The 23,216-nt window shown below is 36.7% G+C and overlaps 1 long non-coding RNA gene across 1 annotated transcript in view; it reads right to left on the bottom strand.

Moving 5' to 3' along the window:
- Positions 1-4,267: 4,267 nt before the first annotated feature.
- Positions 4,268-23,216, bottom strand: part of LOC135577284 (uncharacterized) — a 41,312-nt gene continuing 22,363 nt past the window's right edge. The window contains exons 2-3 of the long non-coding RNA XR_010468961.1: positions 8,412-8,514; positions 4,268-4,524 (exon numbers count right to left, since the gene is read on the bottom strand). This is a non-coding gene — a long non-coding RNA (uncharacterized LOC135577284). The remainder of the gene's footprint in view (positions 4,525-8,411; positions 8,515-23,216) is intronic.

The raw sequence follows: 23,216 nt of genomic DNA, 5'->3' as shown, positions 1-23,216 counted from the left end.
AATAAAATATGAGCCCAAATACCATACGGTCCCTGTAAAGTGTTAAATCTCACTTCTGTTTTATGGCAGAATAAAAATACTCCTTATGTTCATGGAAGACAAGGAATGCAAGGTGACCCAAAGTTTCACTAGGTAAATTCTTGCTGACCATGAGTAATCTCGGAGTTACACATTGTTAGGTACGTGCTCACTGCTATCCTATCAACAGTAATTTAGCAATTGTTAAAATATCAGCACAAACTCAAAAGGCAGAAGCTAACTTCAAATCAACAAGCCAAAGGAGACAGATTTTCAGTGTTCCCTGTAGAACTGTTGTCTGTCTTTCTTGACAGAGGTTAAGGCTTCTCACTTTCCTGAAGTAAGACTCAAAACTCCAATTTAATTGGAAGCAGTTAAATTTTAACTGAAATGGTTTTGTTTGATTGTTTGCAGTTTCCCTGCACTTATTCTTATTTATGTCTATCTGGGAATGTAAATTGTGTATACCAAAGCTGTGATAGAGTTAAAGAGAATACAAATTCAAGTATTGAAACACTGTTTCCTTATTGACCAAAACATAGCCCAAGGCTAAGTACATGGTCCAGCAATGAGCAAATAGTCCATCTGACCTCTCATTAGAATAAATCACATCTAGGAGGTGTGGAATGCCCTCAAAAGAAATTATTGTTATTTTACAGTTTTTTATTACTGTTTTGCAGGCTTAGACAGACTCAGCCTAAAACCCTGCCAACAGTCTACCTCTAGTCAATGAAACATTTTGCGAAGTGTTCCCTGCACTCTGTAGAAATGTAGCTGTTAAGTAATTTGGAATAAAAATTTTAGCTTAAAAAGTCAGATAACTGAAATACTTCAATTTATGATTTTATACATTTTTGTCACTACATTTACATTACACAATTATAAAACTACTTAGAGTAGCAAAGTGATATCATCTTCATATTCTGAGTCTAGCAAAATCTAGTGTTTTAGTAAAGCAGAATTAATTTAACAAAGTGTTCTTTCTTTTCCATGGTTTGTTATCTGCCCATCAAATATTTGTACCCAGTGTATCATGAAGCCCTTATGGGGCTGATGAAATGTTGTTCACCCATTGAAAGAGACAAACTTATCTTGCTTACACACACCAGGTCTCTGTTCATAGGAGTCAGGATATTTGGTTTTCAGTGTTGACAGGCTCCTGAGCTGAACTAGAACAGCCTCATCCAGAACTGAATATGTCTCGCTAGACAGACAGGGAGTTCCCATTCAGATCAGTGTGCTCACCTTTTTGTTTGCTTTTGTGGCTGCAGGTTTATGCACTGACGTTTGTCAGTAATCCTTATCCTGCCCACTCTCTTATTCACTCTGTTGTCCATATCTCTTGTGGTAGTGACTACCTTGGTCTGCTAAGTACAGCATATATTTTGGGCATATGGCTCCTTTTTTTTTTTTTTTTACATGACTTGGGATTTGACCGGTCTGCTGCAAAGGTTTGCATCTTCATTTTCTTTGAAACCTTCATGTTTCTGGTGATGTGATACAAGTAGGTAAGAAGTAACATTGAAAATAAATTGAACTTTTCACATTAGCTTTCAGTTTTGAATCAAGCCATATAGCAGTCTTGTAATATTTGCCAATGTGATGCCTACAAAGGCCAGATTTCTGCCTTCATGTGCAGGCAATCCTTTGTGTATTCAGTGAGTGTTATTGTCTTTGGCTTCTACCTCATTTCCGCTGTTAAAGAAGTTCTGTCACACAAATCTCAGGCACTGGCTTGAAGTACGGTGTGTAACACTGCCATGGCACAGGTATGGCCTGCAAAACAGACTATGTCTGCAGTGTTAGACAACCAGGTCATGGTTCAGTCAAATGCTCCTAACACAACAGCACAAAGATAACATGTAACAGATCACAGAATAACAGAATGTTATGGATTGGAAGGGACCTCGAAAGATCATCTAGTCCAATCCCCCACCGGAGCGGGAACACCTAGATGAGGTTACACAGGAGCGGGAACACCTAGATGAGGTTACACAGGAATGTGTCCAGGCAGGTTTTGAATGTCTTCAGAGAAGGAGACTCCACAACCCCCCTGGGCAGCCTGTTCCAGTGTTCTGTCACCCTCACTGTGAAGAAGTTTCTTCTCAAATTTAAGTGGAACCTTCTGTGCTCCAGTTTGTACCCATTGCTCCTTGTCCTATCATTGGTTGTCACCAAGAAGAGCCTGGCTCCATCCTCCAGACACTCACCCTTTACATATTTATAAACATTAATGAGGTCACCCCTCAGACTCCTAGATGCAGAGGTTAAATAAAGCAGATTAGAAAAGACAGGGAAACCAGAAACGAGAGGTGTGGTGCCACACGACATCAAGACCTAGTGTTTCTCCAGGAAGCAAAAGAGCAGAGAAGCTGAACTGGGCAGTGGGATAAGCTAGAGAGCTCTTAAATACTATTTGAACACATATGGTCTCTGAAAGCAACTTTGCAGAACTGTCCAGAAGCCCAGAAACCCTGGAGTGCTGTTTTCCAGGCAGATCCCATATCTGAAATTGCAACACTTTTCCCATCCCTCTCTATTGTTTTAGGAATCGTACATACCTATTACAGGAAGAATTTTTCTTGGAATATCAAGCATTTAAAAGTTAGGAAAAAGAACTTAAACTGGAACAATTATTCCATAATTTGCTAATCCTCACTATTGTATGTGGCCTCGGATATTATTTACTCTTCAATGCACACTATTCAGACCTTACTCTGAAGACAGAGTATTTATTTTCTGTAGTTCTTCCATATATTAACAAATCTTCTCAACATTATGGCCGGTTAAGGGAATGAATGACATCCTCTATGACTCCATTAACAGTCATATTCACCTTTGTCTGTTTTACATTTGGACAGTTTAAGCAACTTAGCACAAACTGTGCAGTTCACTTGGAAAGTAGAGCTCAAGTAAATAGAATCAACAAGTAATATAGAAGCATCTCATTGAAAACAATGTAATACACAGGTATCATACTGAACACATCACCATGAATATCAGTTAATTAAACCTACGTAAATTTCTCCACTCACTGACAACAAACTTTACCACCTCTGCAAGCCACCATATAGCTCAAAGAATCACAATCACAGCTTGGCACTTCATGTCTTCCTTTTGTACCTGTACCTGTTCATGAACCTCGCCATCTCCCTGCCATCAGGAAGGGAAGCATAGAGTGTGCAGGCAGGTAAAGGACATGATGCAAGGTGGCATGCAGAGTGGAGTGGCTCTGGGAGGCCTCCAGCAGATGGACTGTGGTAGTGATTCTCCCCCCAGCTCTTTTCCCACTCTGCCTTTCTCTGTTGTGCCTTCATTTGCACTTTTTATTACTTTGATGGTATTTTCAGCTGTTTACCCAGTTATATGTGCAGGCATACACTTCATGTGAAGCATATAGGATAGTTGATATCACAGAGGTACACAAAAAAATCAACCCAGGCAGATGGCAAACTCAAAGGGGAATTCATTTTTCCTCTTCCAAACAAAATCATTTAACTGGTGATAAACTGAGAATAAAATGTACTCTTAATAAAAATTACTTTACACTCCAACAAACATTTAGTAAGCCTCAGGTTCAAGATACCAAGGGGAATCCAGTTACTACACAGTCAACTCAGACTCAGGGGATCCCCAAAACTTTAGAATGATGATTCAAAATGTCCAGTCACTCACGTATATAAAATAAGGCTCCTCAACCTCAAGAAGTTGCCTTAGGCAGCATCCCTGATCTAAGGTGAGATTCTCCAACCGCTGAACTGTAGCTCCAAGGAGACCAACTCAAAATGGGGTCTCTAGTGGGCTCCACTGATACCCTACCTGAATCTGAGCTGTGGTCATATAAGGCCACCAAGGACTGTATAAGGTCACCCAGCTAAGAGGTGTGTACATGACCACAGTGGTCTAGTCCATCACTATAGAAGTTTCTGGTGCTTTTGGAGGGAGAGAAAAGGTGGAGGTAGGGGGAGGCGTACCTGCCACAGGTACACATAGTTAAGTGCCAAGTCTGGGCGAATTATAGACCATTGTTACATATTCTTTTTCCTTGTAGTAAAATATTTAGTGCTGCTGAATGTCATTCACTCTTATTCTTGTAAATTAAAAACTTCAGGTAATGAACTTAGTAACAAGCATCATGTAGACTGTGCTTCTCAGATATATTGCATCATTATAACCTCTGAAGTGGAAAAGTGTAATCTGTATTTTTAAAAACTTAGTCCAAGACAAAGAAATCAAGAAACTTGCAATATATTTAAAAACAACACAATTTTATGCTTTGGCGTTCTCAAAAAATGAGGCACAAAGTGACATGAAAGCTCTTTATCAAAGCAGAGGTACATTTTAAAGACAAAGATATCTCCTGGGATACACAGAATTTTTCATTCAATGGAAATGTTAGCAGCTGAGACAGTGAGCTCACAAAAGACTTCCACAGTTTTGGTGATTTCTTTCGTGTACTCCAGACCATGACTGAAGTGGAAGCCATACAGATGAAGCATCTTCATCCTGCAAGAGGGAAAACTGACCAGTTTATAAACCAATAGTGAAGTACCTAAAGTGCATTTACACAAGTTATTAAGTATTGGCAGCAAAGGAAGTATGAGCATCTGACAGGCTTTTTAAAAGCTTGTCTGTATTGATCACCTGAATAGCCAGGGAGATGCTGAAAAGACCAATAATGACTGTTGGGCCTAGTTTGGAAGTGTGAGCAGTCGTCCTCGTGCTGTTCTAACAGGAGTGCTCCAAACCCAGAAATAACAGAAAAAAATCCTGCTCTAAAGACACTCTGTCATGCTGCCAATTCTCAAAATCTGTAATGGTTTTGAATAGCATAAGCTGTTAACAATAAATGCTTATGAATTTCATCTTTTACAGGAATGCTTTAATTATGATTTTCATTATAATCTTAGTTATCTTTTTTTTATTCTGTTCCATTTTTAAGGTGTTAGGAATCCTGAAAAATACCTTACTTTTTAACGAACGAGAACAGAAATGCAGAGTTGGCTGAGTGACATGCAAATAGAAGCCTCTGAATCCTAAATTCCACCTTCAGATATGGAAGTAACAGTTCCTCAGAAACGAAGGGGCAAATGAGATGGCTTAACATGGAAAGATCCACAGTCATCCTAGGAAAATAGAGGCTTTTCCTCCCTTGTCTTTTCAGCCCCACTAGGCTCAAAGAAATCAAAGGTGCTAGATCCTTTCCCTCATTTTCTTTTGGTAAGGCTGGGTTGCTACAATAGGCAGTAATTACATTTCTCTCTGTGGAGAGAAAACCTGACCACTGCTTAATTTCTTGCTATTTCTTTCTCTGTAACTTCAAATGAAACTAATCCAAAGCAAAACTCTCTGAGTCCATCCATGAAAATAACTCAAAAGAAAAAGTTATTCTCTGCAGTGAGACATAACATGTAAGTGGAAAATTCATTTATCATATTAGATTATTACATGCTACTAATTGTTAAAATTTGAATTTCACTATGGATTAAATATTCCTTCATGCATGATCACAGATGATGAAATTCATGTTTATTTCTCTCCTAAGTTTCCTACAGAAGCCATGAAGAGAGTCACTGGTTGCACTGTAATGGACAGAGATAAGCAAAACAAGCCTTCTAGGTTAAGATAGTTTTTGGTTGTTTTTGTTTGGGCTTTTTTTTTAACTGAAATATATACAAGCTGTCAGGTGTGAAAGCCCTCCTTGCGTTTGGAAGTCTACACACACTTTCCAATTCCAATAGTCAAAACCAAATTAAAACTATTCATGCACCTTTCTTGAAGAAATGGGTATGTCAAGAGGCAATTCTTCATGTGCAAATCTAGTTGACGATGACCAGTGCTGAAGACAGAGGATAGTTGTGTCAATTCAGGACAGAGATGAACAATGTTAGTTCAAATAGACTGTCTCTTTCCAGTTAGGATTAGCTTTGACTTTTTTCTGCAAAATGATGCCAAGGCTCTTTCAAACACACAGCAAGGTCCAGGTTTTCTTTGCAAATGGAAAGATCACTGTTTCACCCTCTTCCTCCCTTCCTTTCTTGCTCAATGTGTTGGAACATTTCCCCTGAAGCAAAAGGACTAAGTCTAATTCACTGCACTGCCTGACGCAAATTAAAGTTACCTTCTTTTTTCCTCAGTGAAGTGTCCTAAACACAAGTCTATTTGGGACAGTGATGGAGTTGAGGAGGAGCTAGCTGCTCAAAGCCACTGCTCCAGGAGTAACTTCTGGGGTTTACAGTGCATTGTAACTAGATTTAAAAGTTTTTGGAGCAGATGCTGGATGCCAGTTTTCCCTGTGTCAGTGGATCATCAATCCATCCTTCATCCTTCATTCCTCTCTATCTGTCCCCAAAAATATTTCATTATTTTCACAGATTCTGGATAAATGGTATCTGTTCAATTACTTGAGTATATAAGACAGCCCAAAGGACAAGGTTTCTTACATGCTGCAAGAAATATCTGAATCTTTTCAGACAGAGGGGAAGACTGAATCCATCTCCCAAGCTCTTACTTTCATGTTGCTCTATAAAGAAGACAAGCACAAGCAGTTCTTTTTACTTTATCTTGGGCTAAAGTGGCTGCTACTCTTTCCTTCTGTGAAACCTTCTCCTGTTCTTATTAGGCAAACTCTGTGTGTCGTCATCATAGCAGGCCTTAAGAATGCGGGAAGAGTGTCCCGTTTCTGGATCTTGATAGAATCTTGGCTGTTAAGCTGCTCAGTGCCTAGAGGACTATAGGACATGTCCACAACTTCAGGCTTCTGGGCAATTTTCCTCAGAAAACACAACTGCTCAATGCCTTTTTGAAAGTAGTTTTGGGTGGTGTCTTTCATCTCCTTTGACTGCAACTAGTAATTCCCAAAGTACAAAATCTCAGGCAAAGGCAGTGAAACTCAACCACCTACACTGTTAATTTGTTTAGAACAATCACCTGGCACTGGCTGCAGGACAATTAGCATCTCCTAAATTATTAATCTTTCCTAATGAATACTGTTCAGGAGACAGGATAAGCAAGTTTTAATGTGACCACCCTGTTTTGGAAGGTAAGTCCAGTGTAACAATAATGAAGTGGACAACGCCATGCTCATTGGCATCAGTGCTTGAAAACAGTTCTGGTTGTTTTATTTACTAGGGTAGAAAAATACCTAATGCAGGTCTTTATATTTGTAAAAGGTCAGAGTAACATTTGAGATTATAGTCTTATTAGAATTTACTTCCTGAATACATAGTACTTTGAAAATAGTTAGAATTTAAATGCTGAATAAATGTGAGAAATCTGTATCATGTGAGAAATAGAGTAAGTGCATTCAAAAACACTAAATAGTTATTTATGACAATGTATGACCAAAAATATTGCAGTAAAAGACTGGAGAGCTGAATACGAAGGTGTAGTAAAGCACCTCTCAAGGCTCTTATAAATAGGAAAGTGTTAAAGGAAATTCATGGGGTTTTAAAAACAAATGACAAAGGTTACATGACTCAGAGCTGAAAGTAAAACAAACAATAAAAGAATCAGAGAGTTATAAAGACACACTAATTCTTTTGGCATGTAAGATAAAATACCGTGCTTGTTCATCTTGAAGATAAGTGAGATTTTGTCATAACCTTAGACAAAAGACTTGAAAAAAAATCTGCCACAGTTTCTACCAATAAAAGAGATCCTCTTTTCTCATTGTACAAATTACAGAAAAGATAATGTATCTCAGCAACATTGTATAAAATCAGAAAGGAAAAAGAAAGCTCTATTGGCTGTTTCCTCCTCTAAAACGTCATTAAAACTAGGTTCCTTCTCATCTGCTTCCAAGGCATGAAATAAAACATAATGTTCTCACAAGCCCAAATCCATCAACAGACAACATACCCTTTAGATATGTGTATTATCTTGCAGATCTTCAAGATTTACACAATTGGAGAAGACTACAAAAATAACTATTTCAAAAGTGTTATTTTTCTACAGGTGAAACTTCTTCCACAAATTGTACTATATCAATCTTTGCTCACAAATCTTTTACCAAGTGAGTATACCGATGTTCATGTACTAGTAAACTTCAAATAAATATTCAGGAACATATATAGATACTTCATTCTTTGTATGCAAAGTATGTGCTCTCAGTGGCAGGCTGATCCTGCTTGTGAAGCTCCAGACTTCTGAAACCCGAAGATAACAACTGCCATTCACTGGACGGAATTAAGTAAGGCTATAGCTGTGAAGAGGTCTAAGTGCTTTAGCTGACTACACTACAGGGCTAAAAGCTGTTGGATATATTCATATTGTATTTCATACCAATTTATAACTATATGCTAGTTAACATAGTCTAGTCTATATGCTAGTTAACATAGTCTGCTGACTGCATAGAGCTTTTTTAGCACAAATGGGCGATCACATTCACTCACCTGATCAGGGAGGGAAAGCATGTCATTTGACTTTGTCTTCAGCAGAAATGAGGGCAGCTCTAGTTTCAATAGTCATCACGAACTGACAACTTTCAGGCTAAAACTAAGGATGATCCCATGGATGATTTTGAATAAATGAGTTTGAGAGGAAAAAATAAAAATTTTTAAAAAAAAAAAAAAAAAAGGAAAATTGTTAAAGGCAATTCAGAGCAACAGAAAAAGTTTTCCACTTAACAATTTCATTATAAGACACTGTAGTGAAGACAAATTCCTGTAAGAGCAACAGAAACTGCTTGCATTTCAAAGTTATTTGTGAAAAGCTTTAAAAATGCATTTTGCACTTAATGAGGAGAATAATAATGCTTTCATATTTGCAATCAGTTATCCGTATCTGACATGAAATGCTGCAGCTGTAGCCAAGAACTACAGGATATTTTTTCTGGAAAACTGGACACTTACCTTTTACAGTTACCACAGAGTCCAATTGCATCCAAAGTGACTGCCAGAAACTGACCTTCACATATTCTGTACTGACCTAGCAAAAAATGGTCAATGGGTACACCTTGTGACCCACAAACAAAAAATACGATAACCCTAAATGATTCCAAATATCTTTAAAAATACCTTCATAGGTTCTACAGGCACAAATACCTACATCACATCATTGTAAAGACTAGGCCAGTTTTACTTTTGAAAAACTAGAAATAAGTAGTAAATATCAAATCCTAATAATGTTGACAAAGTTTGAATTTCATTTTCCATACTCTAGAAATGTTGAAGGAAAGAAAAGGAAATAATGTATAAGCTAGGAAAGGAAAAATGTCCAGAAATAAAAGCAGGGTTTGTAAACATTTTTAACTAAAGTTGAATTTTAATGTATAACTTGCAAGGTTAGGAAAAGACACTTTGTTCACATGTCTAACTTAAATAGCTAGTTTTCCTTTTATTCAGCATGTCACTGCTGCTTCCTAGAAACTGGAATTCAGCTGCCTCTGCTAGTAAGTTATTAAATTGTTTCTTGGCACAATTTTGGCCCATTTTAACTCGCTCTCTCTGAACAATTCCCAGGCAGCTAGAATGGTTCAGAAACAGGGCGTGCATGCAGTCAGACTCACAGACACATGCCGTGCCACGTGGATATGTTTCAGTACCCAGTAATACTCCCAGGTACACTCATTAATTTACTGGTACAGATGCAAGAGCTGCTGCTTTTCTCACAGGACACTAAGGTGCCAATTAATTCTGAAGGAGAATTGTCAAGTGACACATTTCTGGAAAGTGATCTAAAAATATATAAAAATATATAAATATTTCAATGGCTAGGATAAAGGAAAGGAAGTCCCTCTTTCTTTACAGTTCCTATTTCCTAATGGCAAGCAGTGGTAAGTATTTTTAACACGTGCTCCATGGAAACTGTATGGGTTCTGTAATTGACCTTGCCCAAGTCCATAAAGCAAAATGATTTGCAGGTCCATCAAGAATCTTGCCATGACTTCAGGAGGGTCAGGTGTCTGCCCAGACAACATAAGCAGCAAGAAAAAAAAAAAAAATAATAATAAAGAAAAAAAATACAGATCCAAACTAATTTAATATAAAGAGGCACATTATTTTAGATTTTATTTCAAACTAATCAAATGCAAAATGGAACAACTGTAACTGGTAAATTTAAAAATTACATTTGATATTTAAATAAAGACAGAAACAGAACTGTAACATGATTTTGGTTTCTGAAGAAGATTTGGTTTTTATACAATAATTTAAAAATAAGCACAATTATTGTAATTCAAAACACAGTATCTAAGAACTTAGGAAACATAACTGGCAATGAGGAATTTGCAAATCTGTCTCAGGTGTAACTTGGAGCTGGGAGTATGGTTACCATTCTCATTTGTAAGGGGGGTGGTGATGGTATAACTTTAATTGTTATTTTAGCATGAATACATACAGTACTATTGTACAAAGACTATGTATCATGCAGTAAGCTGTAAGAGCTTGTTTTCAATTAAGATTTTTATAATTAGTGCTCATTTTCAAATACATAATTATGTACAGGTACTCAATTCTGTTCACCTATTGCAACTCAGGAAATAAGTTTAGCAAAAGACAACATGTCAATTACTAACACATTTAAAAGAAAACTTGTCTGTTTTTCAATTAAAATCTGGTTGGAAAGCAATAACTTAAAGATTTCCATAGAAAACATAAATATAAAATTGTAAACAGTAAAAACTGAGAAAATAAAATCAATTCTGATTGCTACATTCACTTAAATTCTTTCAGCTAACAGAATCTGACTATTAATTGGGTGAACCCTGATGTAAATGTTCTTGTGATTGAATTATTTCTGAAAGATGCTCACTGACAGCAGCAGTATTTGCTGAAGAAAATGTTGTGGTTTTCAGATCAATAAGGACACCTATATGTTACATTTCTCAAATCCATGAATCTCACTCATCTGACAAAAACAGGAAGAGGTGGTTTGATTGGTTGGCAAAGGAAGCAGCAGGGGTAATATTTGGCTCTGGCTACATGTGAGTTGCTAATAGCTAGCTCAAGACTACTATTTTCTCTTTTGTCTGTGGAAAATAAGCAGATTTAAAAGTGTATGTTTTAAAAAGACACTTTGTGTGTTATTCTGTTGAAGGATATAAACCTTTCGCTGTATTGGTTAGACTGCAGAGAAGCAAGATACTTTCCACATCATGCTGTTTAATTCAAAACAGAAAAATAATAATTAAAAAAAAAAAAAAAAAGAAAAAGACAGAAAATACATTTATTATTTGGAATTGCTATTTTTCATGCCTAAAAACCTGAAATTAACTAGGAAGCATGCAAAGCATAAGGCAGTCCTTTGTAGTCAAAAAGCTACACATTTTCAAGTCTGCAGGACTACAACTTCTGCAATGATAACGCCACTGTCACACAAGAGAACTACCCATGAGAAGTAATAATAACAGGGAATGTTGCAGTTCTTTGCCTTGTGGTTCCACTCCATAGGGTTCACCATTATAAATGCTAAGTTCAGAACAAACTGTGAACATATGGCTGGCAGTGTGTGGCACTTAACATTCCTTAGTGAGCTAATAAAAGTAAATTTCCAAATACTGACAGAAATCTTACCAAAAAGTGTGATGTGTCTAAGAATTTGATTTACAGAAATGTGATCCAGCTATTTGTTCACAGTAATTCTGTACAACTGAGAACAAGAACAAATAACAGCAGATAGTGAGATACAGGTAGAGACTGCAAACCTGAACACTAAGGTGAGGCCATGAAAAATCCCTATAGCGTATGTGTTGAATAAGCAGGGCCACATAAAGCAATTAGAAAAAAAAAAAGAAAAATACATATATACTAGTATAAACCCCAGAAAACATTTTTATTGAGCTCCATAAGTCCAAATATGAATTATTCGACGGCCAGTTGCAATAAAAGCATTTTGAAATGTCTCCATTCAAAAGTACCCTGAACACCTCAGCATTTTGAAGCTGAAAACTTATGCCTTAATGAGTTCCACAGGAGAATAAGACAGCTGTGGGGAAGGAGAAGGTGGAAGGGAAGACACACTCCTCCACACGTATAAGGAGAGAGTTGAGTTTCTCCAGTACCTGATGAAGTGGTGGCACAGAAAGCTGAAACAGGGAGGAAAACAAAGAGAACACTACAGATTTCCATTATTTGAGCCTTTGTCAGTTGCAATGCAAGTACATTCCATATTCCATTCTAGGCATATGCTCGTGTCAAAATCCAGCTCTCAAAATTATATGCTACCTGCATGAGAAAATTACAGCTAGGCATCTCTTTTTTAAGTCACTTGAATGGTTAGAATTATTGCTTGATAAAATATGGGGAAACCACTGTTCTCATATATTTAAAATAAATAATAACATTTTCTTTCCTTCTCTTTAAATGTCAAAATAGAGCAGTCTACCCTTGCAAAACAAATTGGTGTCATTGTTTTAGAGTATTCACACAATCTAACTAATTTATAAATGCTACAGCATAAATGGAAACACTCTTGGTCTGATCCTCTCAAAAACAGAGAGCCTTCCTCAGAGTCAGCAAAGTAGAAGGTAAGTGACAGACATGAACATCCCTTAAAATAAGGTTGATAATTGATTATGCACAGCAAGAAAAGTATAATTAGGAAAAAAAAAATCAACAGAAAGGTACTTTAATTCATTTTTGTCTAAGAAAAAAACCTACTAAGTTCAGGATCAACTGAAAAGTTCTCATTACCTTACATATACCTGGAAAACAACAAACACAAATAAAATGGTTGTTGTTACAGTGTTGAAGTCTATTGAAGAAATATAAAAGGTAACAAAAATAAGTTACTATAGCTACCTATGAAACACAGTCTAGAATCTTAATAAATTATGATTCAGGATAGGAAATTGAAAATGTACTAAAAATCCCCTTTTCTCTTTTACCTATTTTGCTCTCTGTATTTTAATTAGCAGGCACTTAGCCTCTTACAAGATGAAATCATGATGAAAAGAGAGTATATTCATTATACCTGCCAGTAACTATTCTCTCAACACGAAGCTCTGAAACCTGTGACGCACATCAACTCTATCAGAGGAGATGATCTTTTAAAATTTAAATTATTCTCTCATGAGAAATAGATTCAATTTGTTACATTCAGAATACTTAGATCTACAATTGTAAACAAATGGACCAATAATAAGTGAATGGCACTCCCTTTTTCTCTTCAAATCTATAAACAAACGGAAATCTAAAGTCCAGTATGAGATCCATGTTTTCAGTAGTTAAAAAAACAATGAACTGCCTTGGTGGTATAAATAATCACATGCAAACCATTCTGTTTCTAGACTTTCTAAATCAGAATACACTTGCAAGAAATTTAATCAAAAGTCATATGGGAAAGATGTTTGCCTTGTAATGATTGAAGGAACGAGCTGTGGACCAGCCTGTGATGAAGTAATAGTAATGAAACTATGTAGGTGAAAAATACCTTGAAAAGTCATAGCTGGAGAGTATTTTCTTAAGGTACAAAGTCCAACTCAAGATCTGTCATAGGTACACAACTAGTCAGATTTTCACTGGTAGCCCTGATGGAGTTAGGAATATTGTTACTAAACTTGTAGCTGAAACCTAGATTAAAAGAAATACGAGCAAGTGAAATAGCATGCTTAGAGCTAAAAAATACTTGGTCAAAAAAATAGTGAGAACAAAATCTTCATTAAGTAGGTACCACACTTAGGCAGGTATGATTAACTTCTCCAACTGGTTGAGAAATAACTGGCTAGATAGTAATTTTTGAAGTTGTGTGAATCATCCTCTGGGCATCAATCAGCAAAAAAAACCCTGGTATTGTTCTGGGTTCTATACAGAGGAGCACAACCTCAGAGACACCTGACAAACTTTCACTGTGCTCAGCACTAATAAGGTCTCAATGGGAGAACGATGCTCAGTTTTTGTTACGTGGGTTAGTTGGAGGGAATCCTGAGGAGAATAACAAGCATCATAGCCTGGGAAATGTGACCCTGTTTCAAAACTCTGAAAAAGCTAAGGTTATTGAGGAGAAGGGAACACTGAGCAATGATATAACAATACTCAGTATGAAGCCATTGTACACATGTAGGGAATAACCTGTTAATCACAAGGAAAATCTTTCTAGCAGTAAATTATATAGTGCTGCTGAACATTAGAATGTAAAACAAGAAAGCTGGAAGGGCTACGTTGGGACCATCTACCCCAGTATCGCATATCTGACTGGCCAACAGCAGATGAGCAGAACAGAGTGTGAGAACAGGTCATAAACAGATGATACTTCACCCTTAATACTCTACCAGCCTCCAAGCATTTCCAGCCCTAAGCATGCTTTGACTCCAACACTGAGGAGTTTTAAGAAAGCGTTAAGACACACTTCCTTAAAGGATAATCTAGGTGTGATATTCTGCTTGGGGCAGAAGTTCCTTCAATACCTATTTTCTGTGATTCTACAAAATGGAAAAGGAAAAGCACCAGCAACATGACAGAGAAATCACAGAGGTGGCTGGAGTGAAGTGGGTAAAGAGTATCCAAAGTGGATTCAGGATTTCAAGATAGAACCCTCCGTAAGCACTTCGGGAAAAAAAATAAAAATAAAAATAAATAAAATTTAAAAAGTAAAATAAAATAAAATAAAATAAAATAAAATAAAATAAAATAAAATAAAATAATAAAAGGAGGGTCGGGGGGGAATAACAGCCATGTTTACAGGTTCCTCCAAAACAAAGCATGCCTGACAGCCTCCAGCTTTCCAAACTAGGAATTACAATCAGGCTTTACGTTGTGTTTCAATAGAGCTGTGTCACAACTCCAGTATCTGTTGTGGCACATATCACTGAATTTTGCTTGTGTACCTTCTTTGTAGAGGCTGAGCCACAAATTAAATAGTGCTGCTAATCTGAAGAGATCTCATAAACAGAGCCTGCCAATGCCAGCACGTTACAGACCACACATGCTAGTAATCTAGAGCAATGTGGCTCTTTTTTGTTTTGTAGTTACCTGAATCTTCATACATATACACAGACACAAGCACATGCTGAAGATGGCATTTGGCTTAATTACAAATGCTTCTGATCAAGCAGCAAGTAAACCAACAACTGGCAGTTGGAATAGATGATTGCTGAAGATACCTTGCAACTGAAATATTCTATTCTATTCTATTCTATTCTATTCTATTCTATTCTATTCTATTCTATTCTATTCTATTCTATTCTATTCTATTCTATTCTATTCTATTCTATTCTATTCTATTCTAATTCATTCATTGTTCACATTCGTGTTCACATGTTCACATACGTACCCACATATAAACACCTGCATATACGTATACATAAACATACAGAATGGGCTCGGATGAGATCAGAGAAATTGCAGCTTAGAATAAGAAAACACATGGCTGTATACATTCCATACAACACTATCCTGATATTCATTGAAATTTGAACTAATAGTGTTCCAGTCATCACAAGTGCATGTAGGTAATGAATTCTGAATAAAATCCGTGAACATTCTGCCTAAATGAGAATGCATATTATGCTCACAGATCTGATTAATCAAAACTTCATGTACATTTAGGTAACACAAAAACAACAGATGCACAAAACATTGTTCTGAAAAACATTTTTAAAGGAAAATTATCACATCTGTTATATGGATCATACAATATCTATTTCTTCTGATTTCATAATTAAGATGTGTCAGTTTTTTCAAGAAGAAAATTATAAGATGTTTGCTTTTTCAACACTTTTGAATATTTTTTGCAATTAAAATTTTATTTTAAATGTCACTATTAAAAAAAGAAATAAAAAGAAAGAAATAACTACATTATAGTTGTAATATGAAAACAAAAAAGGACAAAATGCTTTTAAGATTTCCAGGAGAAAATACTTCAAATAGACAAAACATATATTTTCCTGTTAATAAATACATATAGATCAAAGCACTGTGAAAAACAATAGTGGAAATACTGCCTGTAACTATTGGAAAAGAAATGAGACAGTCAGTGCATGTGTAAAATGCTTGTTACTGACTTATATTTAAAGAAAAAAAACTACTGAACACCAAGACTGCTGCATGCTCTGCCTGAGTCCTCCAGGGCAGCCAGTGTTCATCCTGTCCTGTAAGCAAATGATTGTCAAGAATAAAACATGTCCTCTGTAATCATCTATGTTCTTAACAAGAATTTCCTACCAGTCATTTTAGCCAAGAGTAACAGCTTGTTTAAACTGTGAAAAGTATTTATTTCCCAGATAAGAAAAGTTTATTGAACTCTACTTTCATTTCTGGGGCGAAATATTTGCACCTTATCACAGACTATCACAAATAAATGTCACAGACATTTGCTAATACTCTTTACAAATGTAGAACACTTAAATACATGTAAAATATATATCTAGAAATTATTATGGACGTTCTTCCTATTTTCTATTCCCTAACACGCATACATAAATATTCAATCACTTTTTTCTAAGAGGGATTACATATCTAAAGAAAAGTTCTAAAATTACATTTGTGTTTAATTTCTACATACAATAGGTCATCAGTCTTATGAAAAAGCATAAAACGTACAGATGAATAATAACGTATTTTGATTCAACTCAAGACATTATAAACTAAGAGATATTTCATGTGTATGAAGATTTTACAGGGACAGTATGTGGCAGTTGAAGCTTTAACTTTGATTTTTACATAGGAAATAAATTAATGCAGAAATAACTGTAAGGATAGTGTCACAGAGGCAACCCACAGGTCAATTTAAGGGACAACAAGGTCCAAAAACAACTTTTATTAGGCCGGCGAGGAACAGGGTTTTAGCACTCCAAAAGTGACTTAAATACAGGTTCGGATATCAGTGGAGGAAATTACTGAGAGGGGCGGTCCACAGAGTGCATGCACGTGGCTTCACTCAAAACAATGCCGGAGCCGTCCCCGAGTCCCGGAGGAGTACACACTTGCCTAAACACGGTGTGGGGTTATTTTTATAGAGATACACGTACTCGTAGTGAGTACGGAAAATGTGCATTCGCGATTCCGCGAGAGTAAATTTATAATACGCTCCCAGTCCTGCGAGAGTTATTTTACACGTGCAAATGTGCACGGAAAGAAAATACACTCGCGATTGTGCGAGGGGCTCTCGGCGGCCACTCGCGATTGTGCGAGGAATAAATTTACTTGTGCAAATGTCCGCGAAAAGTATAAATATACTCGCAATCCTGCGAGAGGTTTACTTACACCCGTGGCGGCGAGGCAAGCGGAGTCTCCATCCCAGGGAGGGGGCTCTCCTGGCGGCAGTGGCTAAGCTCGTACTCCAAGAGACCCCCACACAAAATGGGGCTTGGGTCTCGACGAGAGTCCCGTTTTTATCTGATCAGATCTGGCTGTAGGCACTCTAGAAGCTTCTCTGCACCCCCCACACTGGCTGTGGGTGCCCCTGAAGCCTCCAAACATCCCCCACACTGGGCGCTGCTCAGTGTGCCTTGGCACTCCCTTCTTCTAATGTCCCAGGAGCCAGGGTGCTCTGGGCCAAACAAAAGAAGCTGTTAGCCTCAAGTAGCAGAGGAAGAGGGAGATGTGCCATACTGAAGGAGGGAGGGGGGTTGCAATCTGCCACAGATAGCAATTGCAATAAACTTCAAACCATGAAACATTTGAAGTGTTTCTTCTTGAACTGTAAAGCTTTACTAGAAGGAAGAAGGTTTTTATCAGGATTTGAATGCAGGATTTTCAAACTGAGCAGAATCTACATTGCATTTAGGGAAGAAGTTAATGGCTGCCCATAGGATAGCACAACAGGGACCCACACGTTACATCCAAGGGTGATGTGAGGGCATGCCAGCTGGGATGTCATAGGCAGGGGAGAATAAAAGGAAGAAGACCACAGAGGAAATCTGGCTCACTGATAATTTTTCCTTCAAAGAATTAATCTGTGCATTTGAGGAACAAGAAGTCTAATTCCCAAGGCAGCACCCCATTCATGCACGGAGTTTTGCTATGCCAATGGTTTATTCCAGAGAAAGGTAATTAGAAGAATGAATCATTCAAATATCTGCAGATCTCTGCACAGTAAGCACCATTACAACCTTAATATCTGAAACACTGTGATACAATATTTACCTTAACCAAGGATTTCTGTCATAGCTCTTACTTAAAGAAGGATGCCATTCACATTGTGTGATTAGCATACATCTATTCTTTAGTGTAGTCCACTCTATAGTTTTACACAGAAGGTTATGCCACATGGGCCATGTTTGAATTCCCATAACTGCCAAGGAAAATGCTACAAAAGAAACAAAATTATAGAATATTTCTTACGGCAGAAAAGATCAACAATGAAAAGGAATACTAGTTACTTTCAGCATATTAAACCTCAGACGAGTGTCTTACCCTCTTTTGCTTGTTGGTGTAGGGCTCAGAACAAGATAATGAACTTGGTGACAACTGCCTATTAAAGCCCAAATTCCTGTGTCAGTCACCTTTTACAGACACAAATATCAACATACCAGTATCAAAACAAGGTATTACTTCCAAAGTATGTCTGCTACAAGCACAATAGCATGAAATTAAGAAAGAGTGATTTTTTCAAGGTATGTTTCAAATAAGCATACTAGGAAGACCATGATAGAAGTAGTTCAAGTTAATTACTCTAAAATGTATGCACTCTATACTAATATATTAATTCTCACTGCTCCTGCTTATATTATGGCTTCAGTTTAAAAGAAATTTGTACAAAAACTGTCAGTGAGAAGGATTTTTACTAGATCAACAAGATAAGCTTTGTTGAAAATCGTTTCTCATACTAAGAGGCCTCCTCCACCTTGTCCTCAGGCTTTTATATATACATGCTTCCTTATAACAATGAGATTTTTATGATTCCCAGAATATAAATGAATTATATGCAACCAAGAGTTACAGTTAATGTTCTATAAACAGGTCACTTCGTTTGAATTCTAAATGTGAGATCCACTAGCTTTGCTTGCAATTATCATGCCTAAGCAGCTCATGAATGCCAATCTTATATCGAGACAAAAACCCACTGGTGCATGTTTGTTCATGAATTATCTCACCAAAGCTGGATAATAAACTTGGGAAGTTTACAACTATGTCACAAAAGCACGGGCTTTTAAAGCACTAATTGAGCTAAAATGGCAGAATAACTGCTAAGGTGTGTCTGGCATAAGAACACACACACACACACATATATTTATATATATATTTTATATATATATATATATATATAAATATACATATAAAATATGCTAGAATAAAATTTATGCCAAATCACCATATGAGATAACACCATGAAATCTTACTATTCTGAAGAGACTACAAAGACACTTTCTGCTGGAGTCTACTATCATGTTCTCATTTGGAGTATATAAATCTGAGCAGCACTTGTTTACTCGAGAATTCTGTAAGTGTGAGCATGCTAGTGGACTGTTAGGAAAGAAATGCTATATTTTTGCTTCGATACCAGTTTTCATGAGTAACTAGCAGGCTTAGCTAAAACATGCACCAATGTGGTTAACAAGCATAGGGAAGGAGCAGTTCAATTATTATCATCAGGCACCATCAAAATACCCAAGACAGATGGATAGAAGTAGTCTCTGCTACCTCAGCATTTTCTGTGGTTCCAGTTACCTAGAACCACACAGTTAGAAGGAATTATGAGGAGTTACAGCTTCAGCGAACTCAGGATTTTGTAGAAGAAAAAGAAAGCTTAACTGAAGTAGATGCTGTCACAGTATTTCACTCCTTAAATAAACACTGTAACTATTTTTTTCGTTTACATGTGTTTAAAAGGCAAGAAAAAATAGCATTCTGTTGTAAGCAGTGAAATGTTTGTCAGTATTTACATAGAAAAAAGTTAATTACTTCTCCAGCAATTTAGTAATACAAAGTGTTGCAGTTACTAGAGCCAGAAAGACTAACTGTTGTTTCAAGACTCATGTACTATCACAGTGACACCTCCACTAAAGAAACCACAGTCTCTGAAATACAAGCAAGACCTGTATGATTTTTTGAATGGCTGAAATATTCAAACTTATGAGACTTACAGATGGGCAAACATTTTCCTTTCAGCATTCAAATTTGTCCCAGATTGTTCAGAACTAGGTGCTGAAGTCCAGCAGGCTTTTATCCATGACTTATGAGGATCAGCTGAAAGTGAAATACTCCAATTTAGGACACTGAGTCACTACAAAGTGAACAACTGTTTCTCTCAGCTAAAATGCAGCACATAAAGGTGAAAGCAAATAACAAAAATCTTTTTTAGGTATGTGCCTAAACATACCTGCCTAAAATGTCCCTGTCAGAACATTGAATGATAGCTGAAAACAATAAAACTCAGTGGCCATTCATACTTGCACAACTTGTCTGTAGATACACAGTATACAGTTATCATGGTATCCAGCTTCATCATCGAAACATGCTTGGCTTTGCAACCCCTTAGGGTTACACAGTCCCTGCTCCTTGAAAAAATGGCATTTTTTCAAAAAACAAATTATATTATAAGAAAACTAAGTACATAGTAGTAACAGTTAGGATTGAAGTTTACAACACATGTTGATTCCATTACCGCACATACATAACGTGGCTGGATCCTTCCCTCACAAGATTTGCATGCCACGGCATGATGACCATCCTGACTCACAGGGCAGATCTTCCCGAGCCATTACATGCTTCTTGAGTAAAGAGCTCTAACAATGTATTCTCTGCTGCTATATTTAGAGCCATACCGGTTTCCTCACCAGTTAGTCCAAATGCAGGACTGTACATTGATTTGAGCTACCAAAATAAATAGAGGAAATGATAGTTATTTGCAACAAAAGACTTCATAGCAAGAGATTATTTTCTTAATAGCAAAAGTGCTTCCAATTATAATTTTTGGGTTTTGTGTCTGTGTTTTGTTCATTATCATAAGAAGTACGCATATCCTCTCACTGAGGAAACAGTTTCTAACCAGTCATGGTTTTTTTCTAAAGCCGTGTGTAATGAGTTCAACTCATATTCAATGAGACCTGGTAACTTACTGTCTTTTCTACATATGAAATTCAGTCTGCAGAAAACACTCTGCAATAAAGTGTATCTTTAGTACCTGAATGGGGGGCCACCTTCACGATATTTTTAGCATTCTCTGTGTTGTGAAACATGTAGGAGACATTCTTATGCGCGGTATTATGCCATTTGTATAACACCATGCCCACAAGCCTATGGAGAAGTAAGAAGTACAGGCACTACTACGAATCCTATGGACTACATAGAGTTCCGCAAGTGCATAACAAATACCAACATATAGCATCACCAACATAGCATGTGCATATAATTGGAAATAATGTAGATATAAATCAAACTGCCCCTAGTTGTTTTAAAACTAATTAATACAAAAGCAAAAATAAAACTTCCTTGCTATATGAGCCCAGTTACATTGAGTACAGTTAGTTTCAAAATATGTGATGAATATGCATGGATAATGCTCAGCACTCTGCCAATGTTCAGTATGTGCAGATCCAGACAGTCACTGGCCATGGAGCTTATGCATCTGGCAGTTAGAGAATGACAACCAAATACTTCTAGTTTTCTAAGTCTGAGGAGAAAAGGATGAAATAACAGAAACATCAAATCCAAGATGCAAAAAGAAAAAAGACAAAAATTAAGTCCAAGATGCAAAAAGTAAAATATTTCAAAGTTTTTTCTAAATTGTTTCATTTTTTTTTTCTTAAATAGGCAGGACTGGACTCATCAAAGAAGTTGCAAAAACTCATAGAGAAGGACTGATGACTTCCTATTGTGCAGTTCTGGTATAATGTGGGAAGAAACAAGCAAAACAGAAACTTCTAAACAATCCCATGGAAAGAAGTGGGTAATCAAGTACTAATCCCTCTGTCTGAATCTTCTTCTCTGGGGATAAGAGTGATGGAAACTTCTTCAGGATATCTAATCGTATAAAATTTTCATCCTCAGTCCTTAAACCTAGACGTATAAACTGAAGATTTTGGTGGATGAAAATGTGAATACAAATCTTTCAGGACAGCACCTGATTTCTTACATATCAACACTCCCTGTCTTTGTCCTTAACAGTCTCTTTGGACAGTGTCCAGTAGACCATAATTCAGAACCTGGAAGGACTCAGCCCCTCTCCCAGGACTTAGAGCAACACACAATCCATTAGAAAAGAGGAACGAAGTGCATGAAATGGAAAAAACAATTAAACAAGGAAGTTACATGGTTAGCCTTGAAAGCAGCAGCAGATGTTGACATATATGGTCATTTAAAGACTTTATTAGCACACTGATAACACATAAACATAAATCTATTGAGTAAAATCTATCCAGTTTCCAAAATGAAACTTACAGAACCTTTTAAATTTTCTACTTAGGCAGATGTGCAATTTTATTTCACCATCTTTTCTCCATGCATTATAAGGTGCCTTTAGCGGTATGATAATATAAACATCAATCACAGTTAAACATTGCTCAGAGTCAGAGGATAAGGAAACCTTCTTTCTCTGTTTCTGCACTATATTGTTATAAAATAACATTGCACTGAGCACTATTTTTTTTTCCTTCTCCTTAGGTGCTTTGGAGGATTGCATCAATAAAATATGTGAATCCTTTGCAATGCAACTTCAATTCTCTTTATAATTCCTCTTAAGAGACAAGTAAATAATATCATCTTAGTTTAGTTTAATTTTATTTAAGAAAAGGTGACTTGCTAAAGGTCAGAATGTCTATAACAGAAGACCAAACACATTGCTTCACTGTCAACTCTTTACTTGCTTCCATAGTGTTATACTAATAAACCTATTGCTGAGCAGCAGCGACTAAAGGCCTCGCTTGCAACTGAACTTGCAACTCAAAGCTCACAGGGATCAAACTGACTTGAAAATTAAGCAGTATGGTTAGTGACTAACTAGAATTATTCACTAGACACCTGTATTTTGCAACAAACCAGACTGGAGCTTTAAACTATTCTTCATTTGTCCCAAAGTACCCTCACAGGACAAGCTAGTAGGTTTTATAGCCGCTTTAACACGACAAATATACACTTAGATAAGAAAGTCCCTGTTTACATTTCTTATCATAAGTTTGAATCTGCAGTATGCTGGAAACTTTATGATGTGCACATTTCCTGAATCTAGTAGTATACAAAAGAGAAGAGCATTCCTCCCGAGCAGAATGATATCTTACTTAAACTTCTTACAGTGTTTTGTTATTCTTTGTTCTCATTAACATTTTCCTTTGACATCTTGCCTTCACTCTGATACTTAAAAATCTCTTTTTAGAAACCCAT

This window comes from Columba livia, chromosome Z (genome assembly GCF_036013475.1).
Source record: "Columba livia isolate bColLiv1 breed racing homer chromosome Z, bColLiv1.pat.W.v2, whole genome shotgun sequence".
In the NCBI taxonomy this organism is placed as follows: domain Eukaryota; kingdom Metazoa; phylum Chordata; class Aves; order Columbiformes; family Columbidae; genus Columba; species Columba livia.
This window is presented reverse-complemented; position numbering and strand designations above follow the sequence as displayed.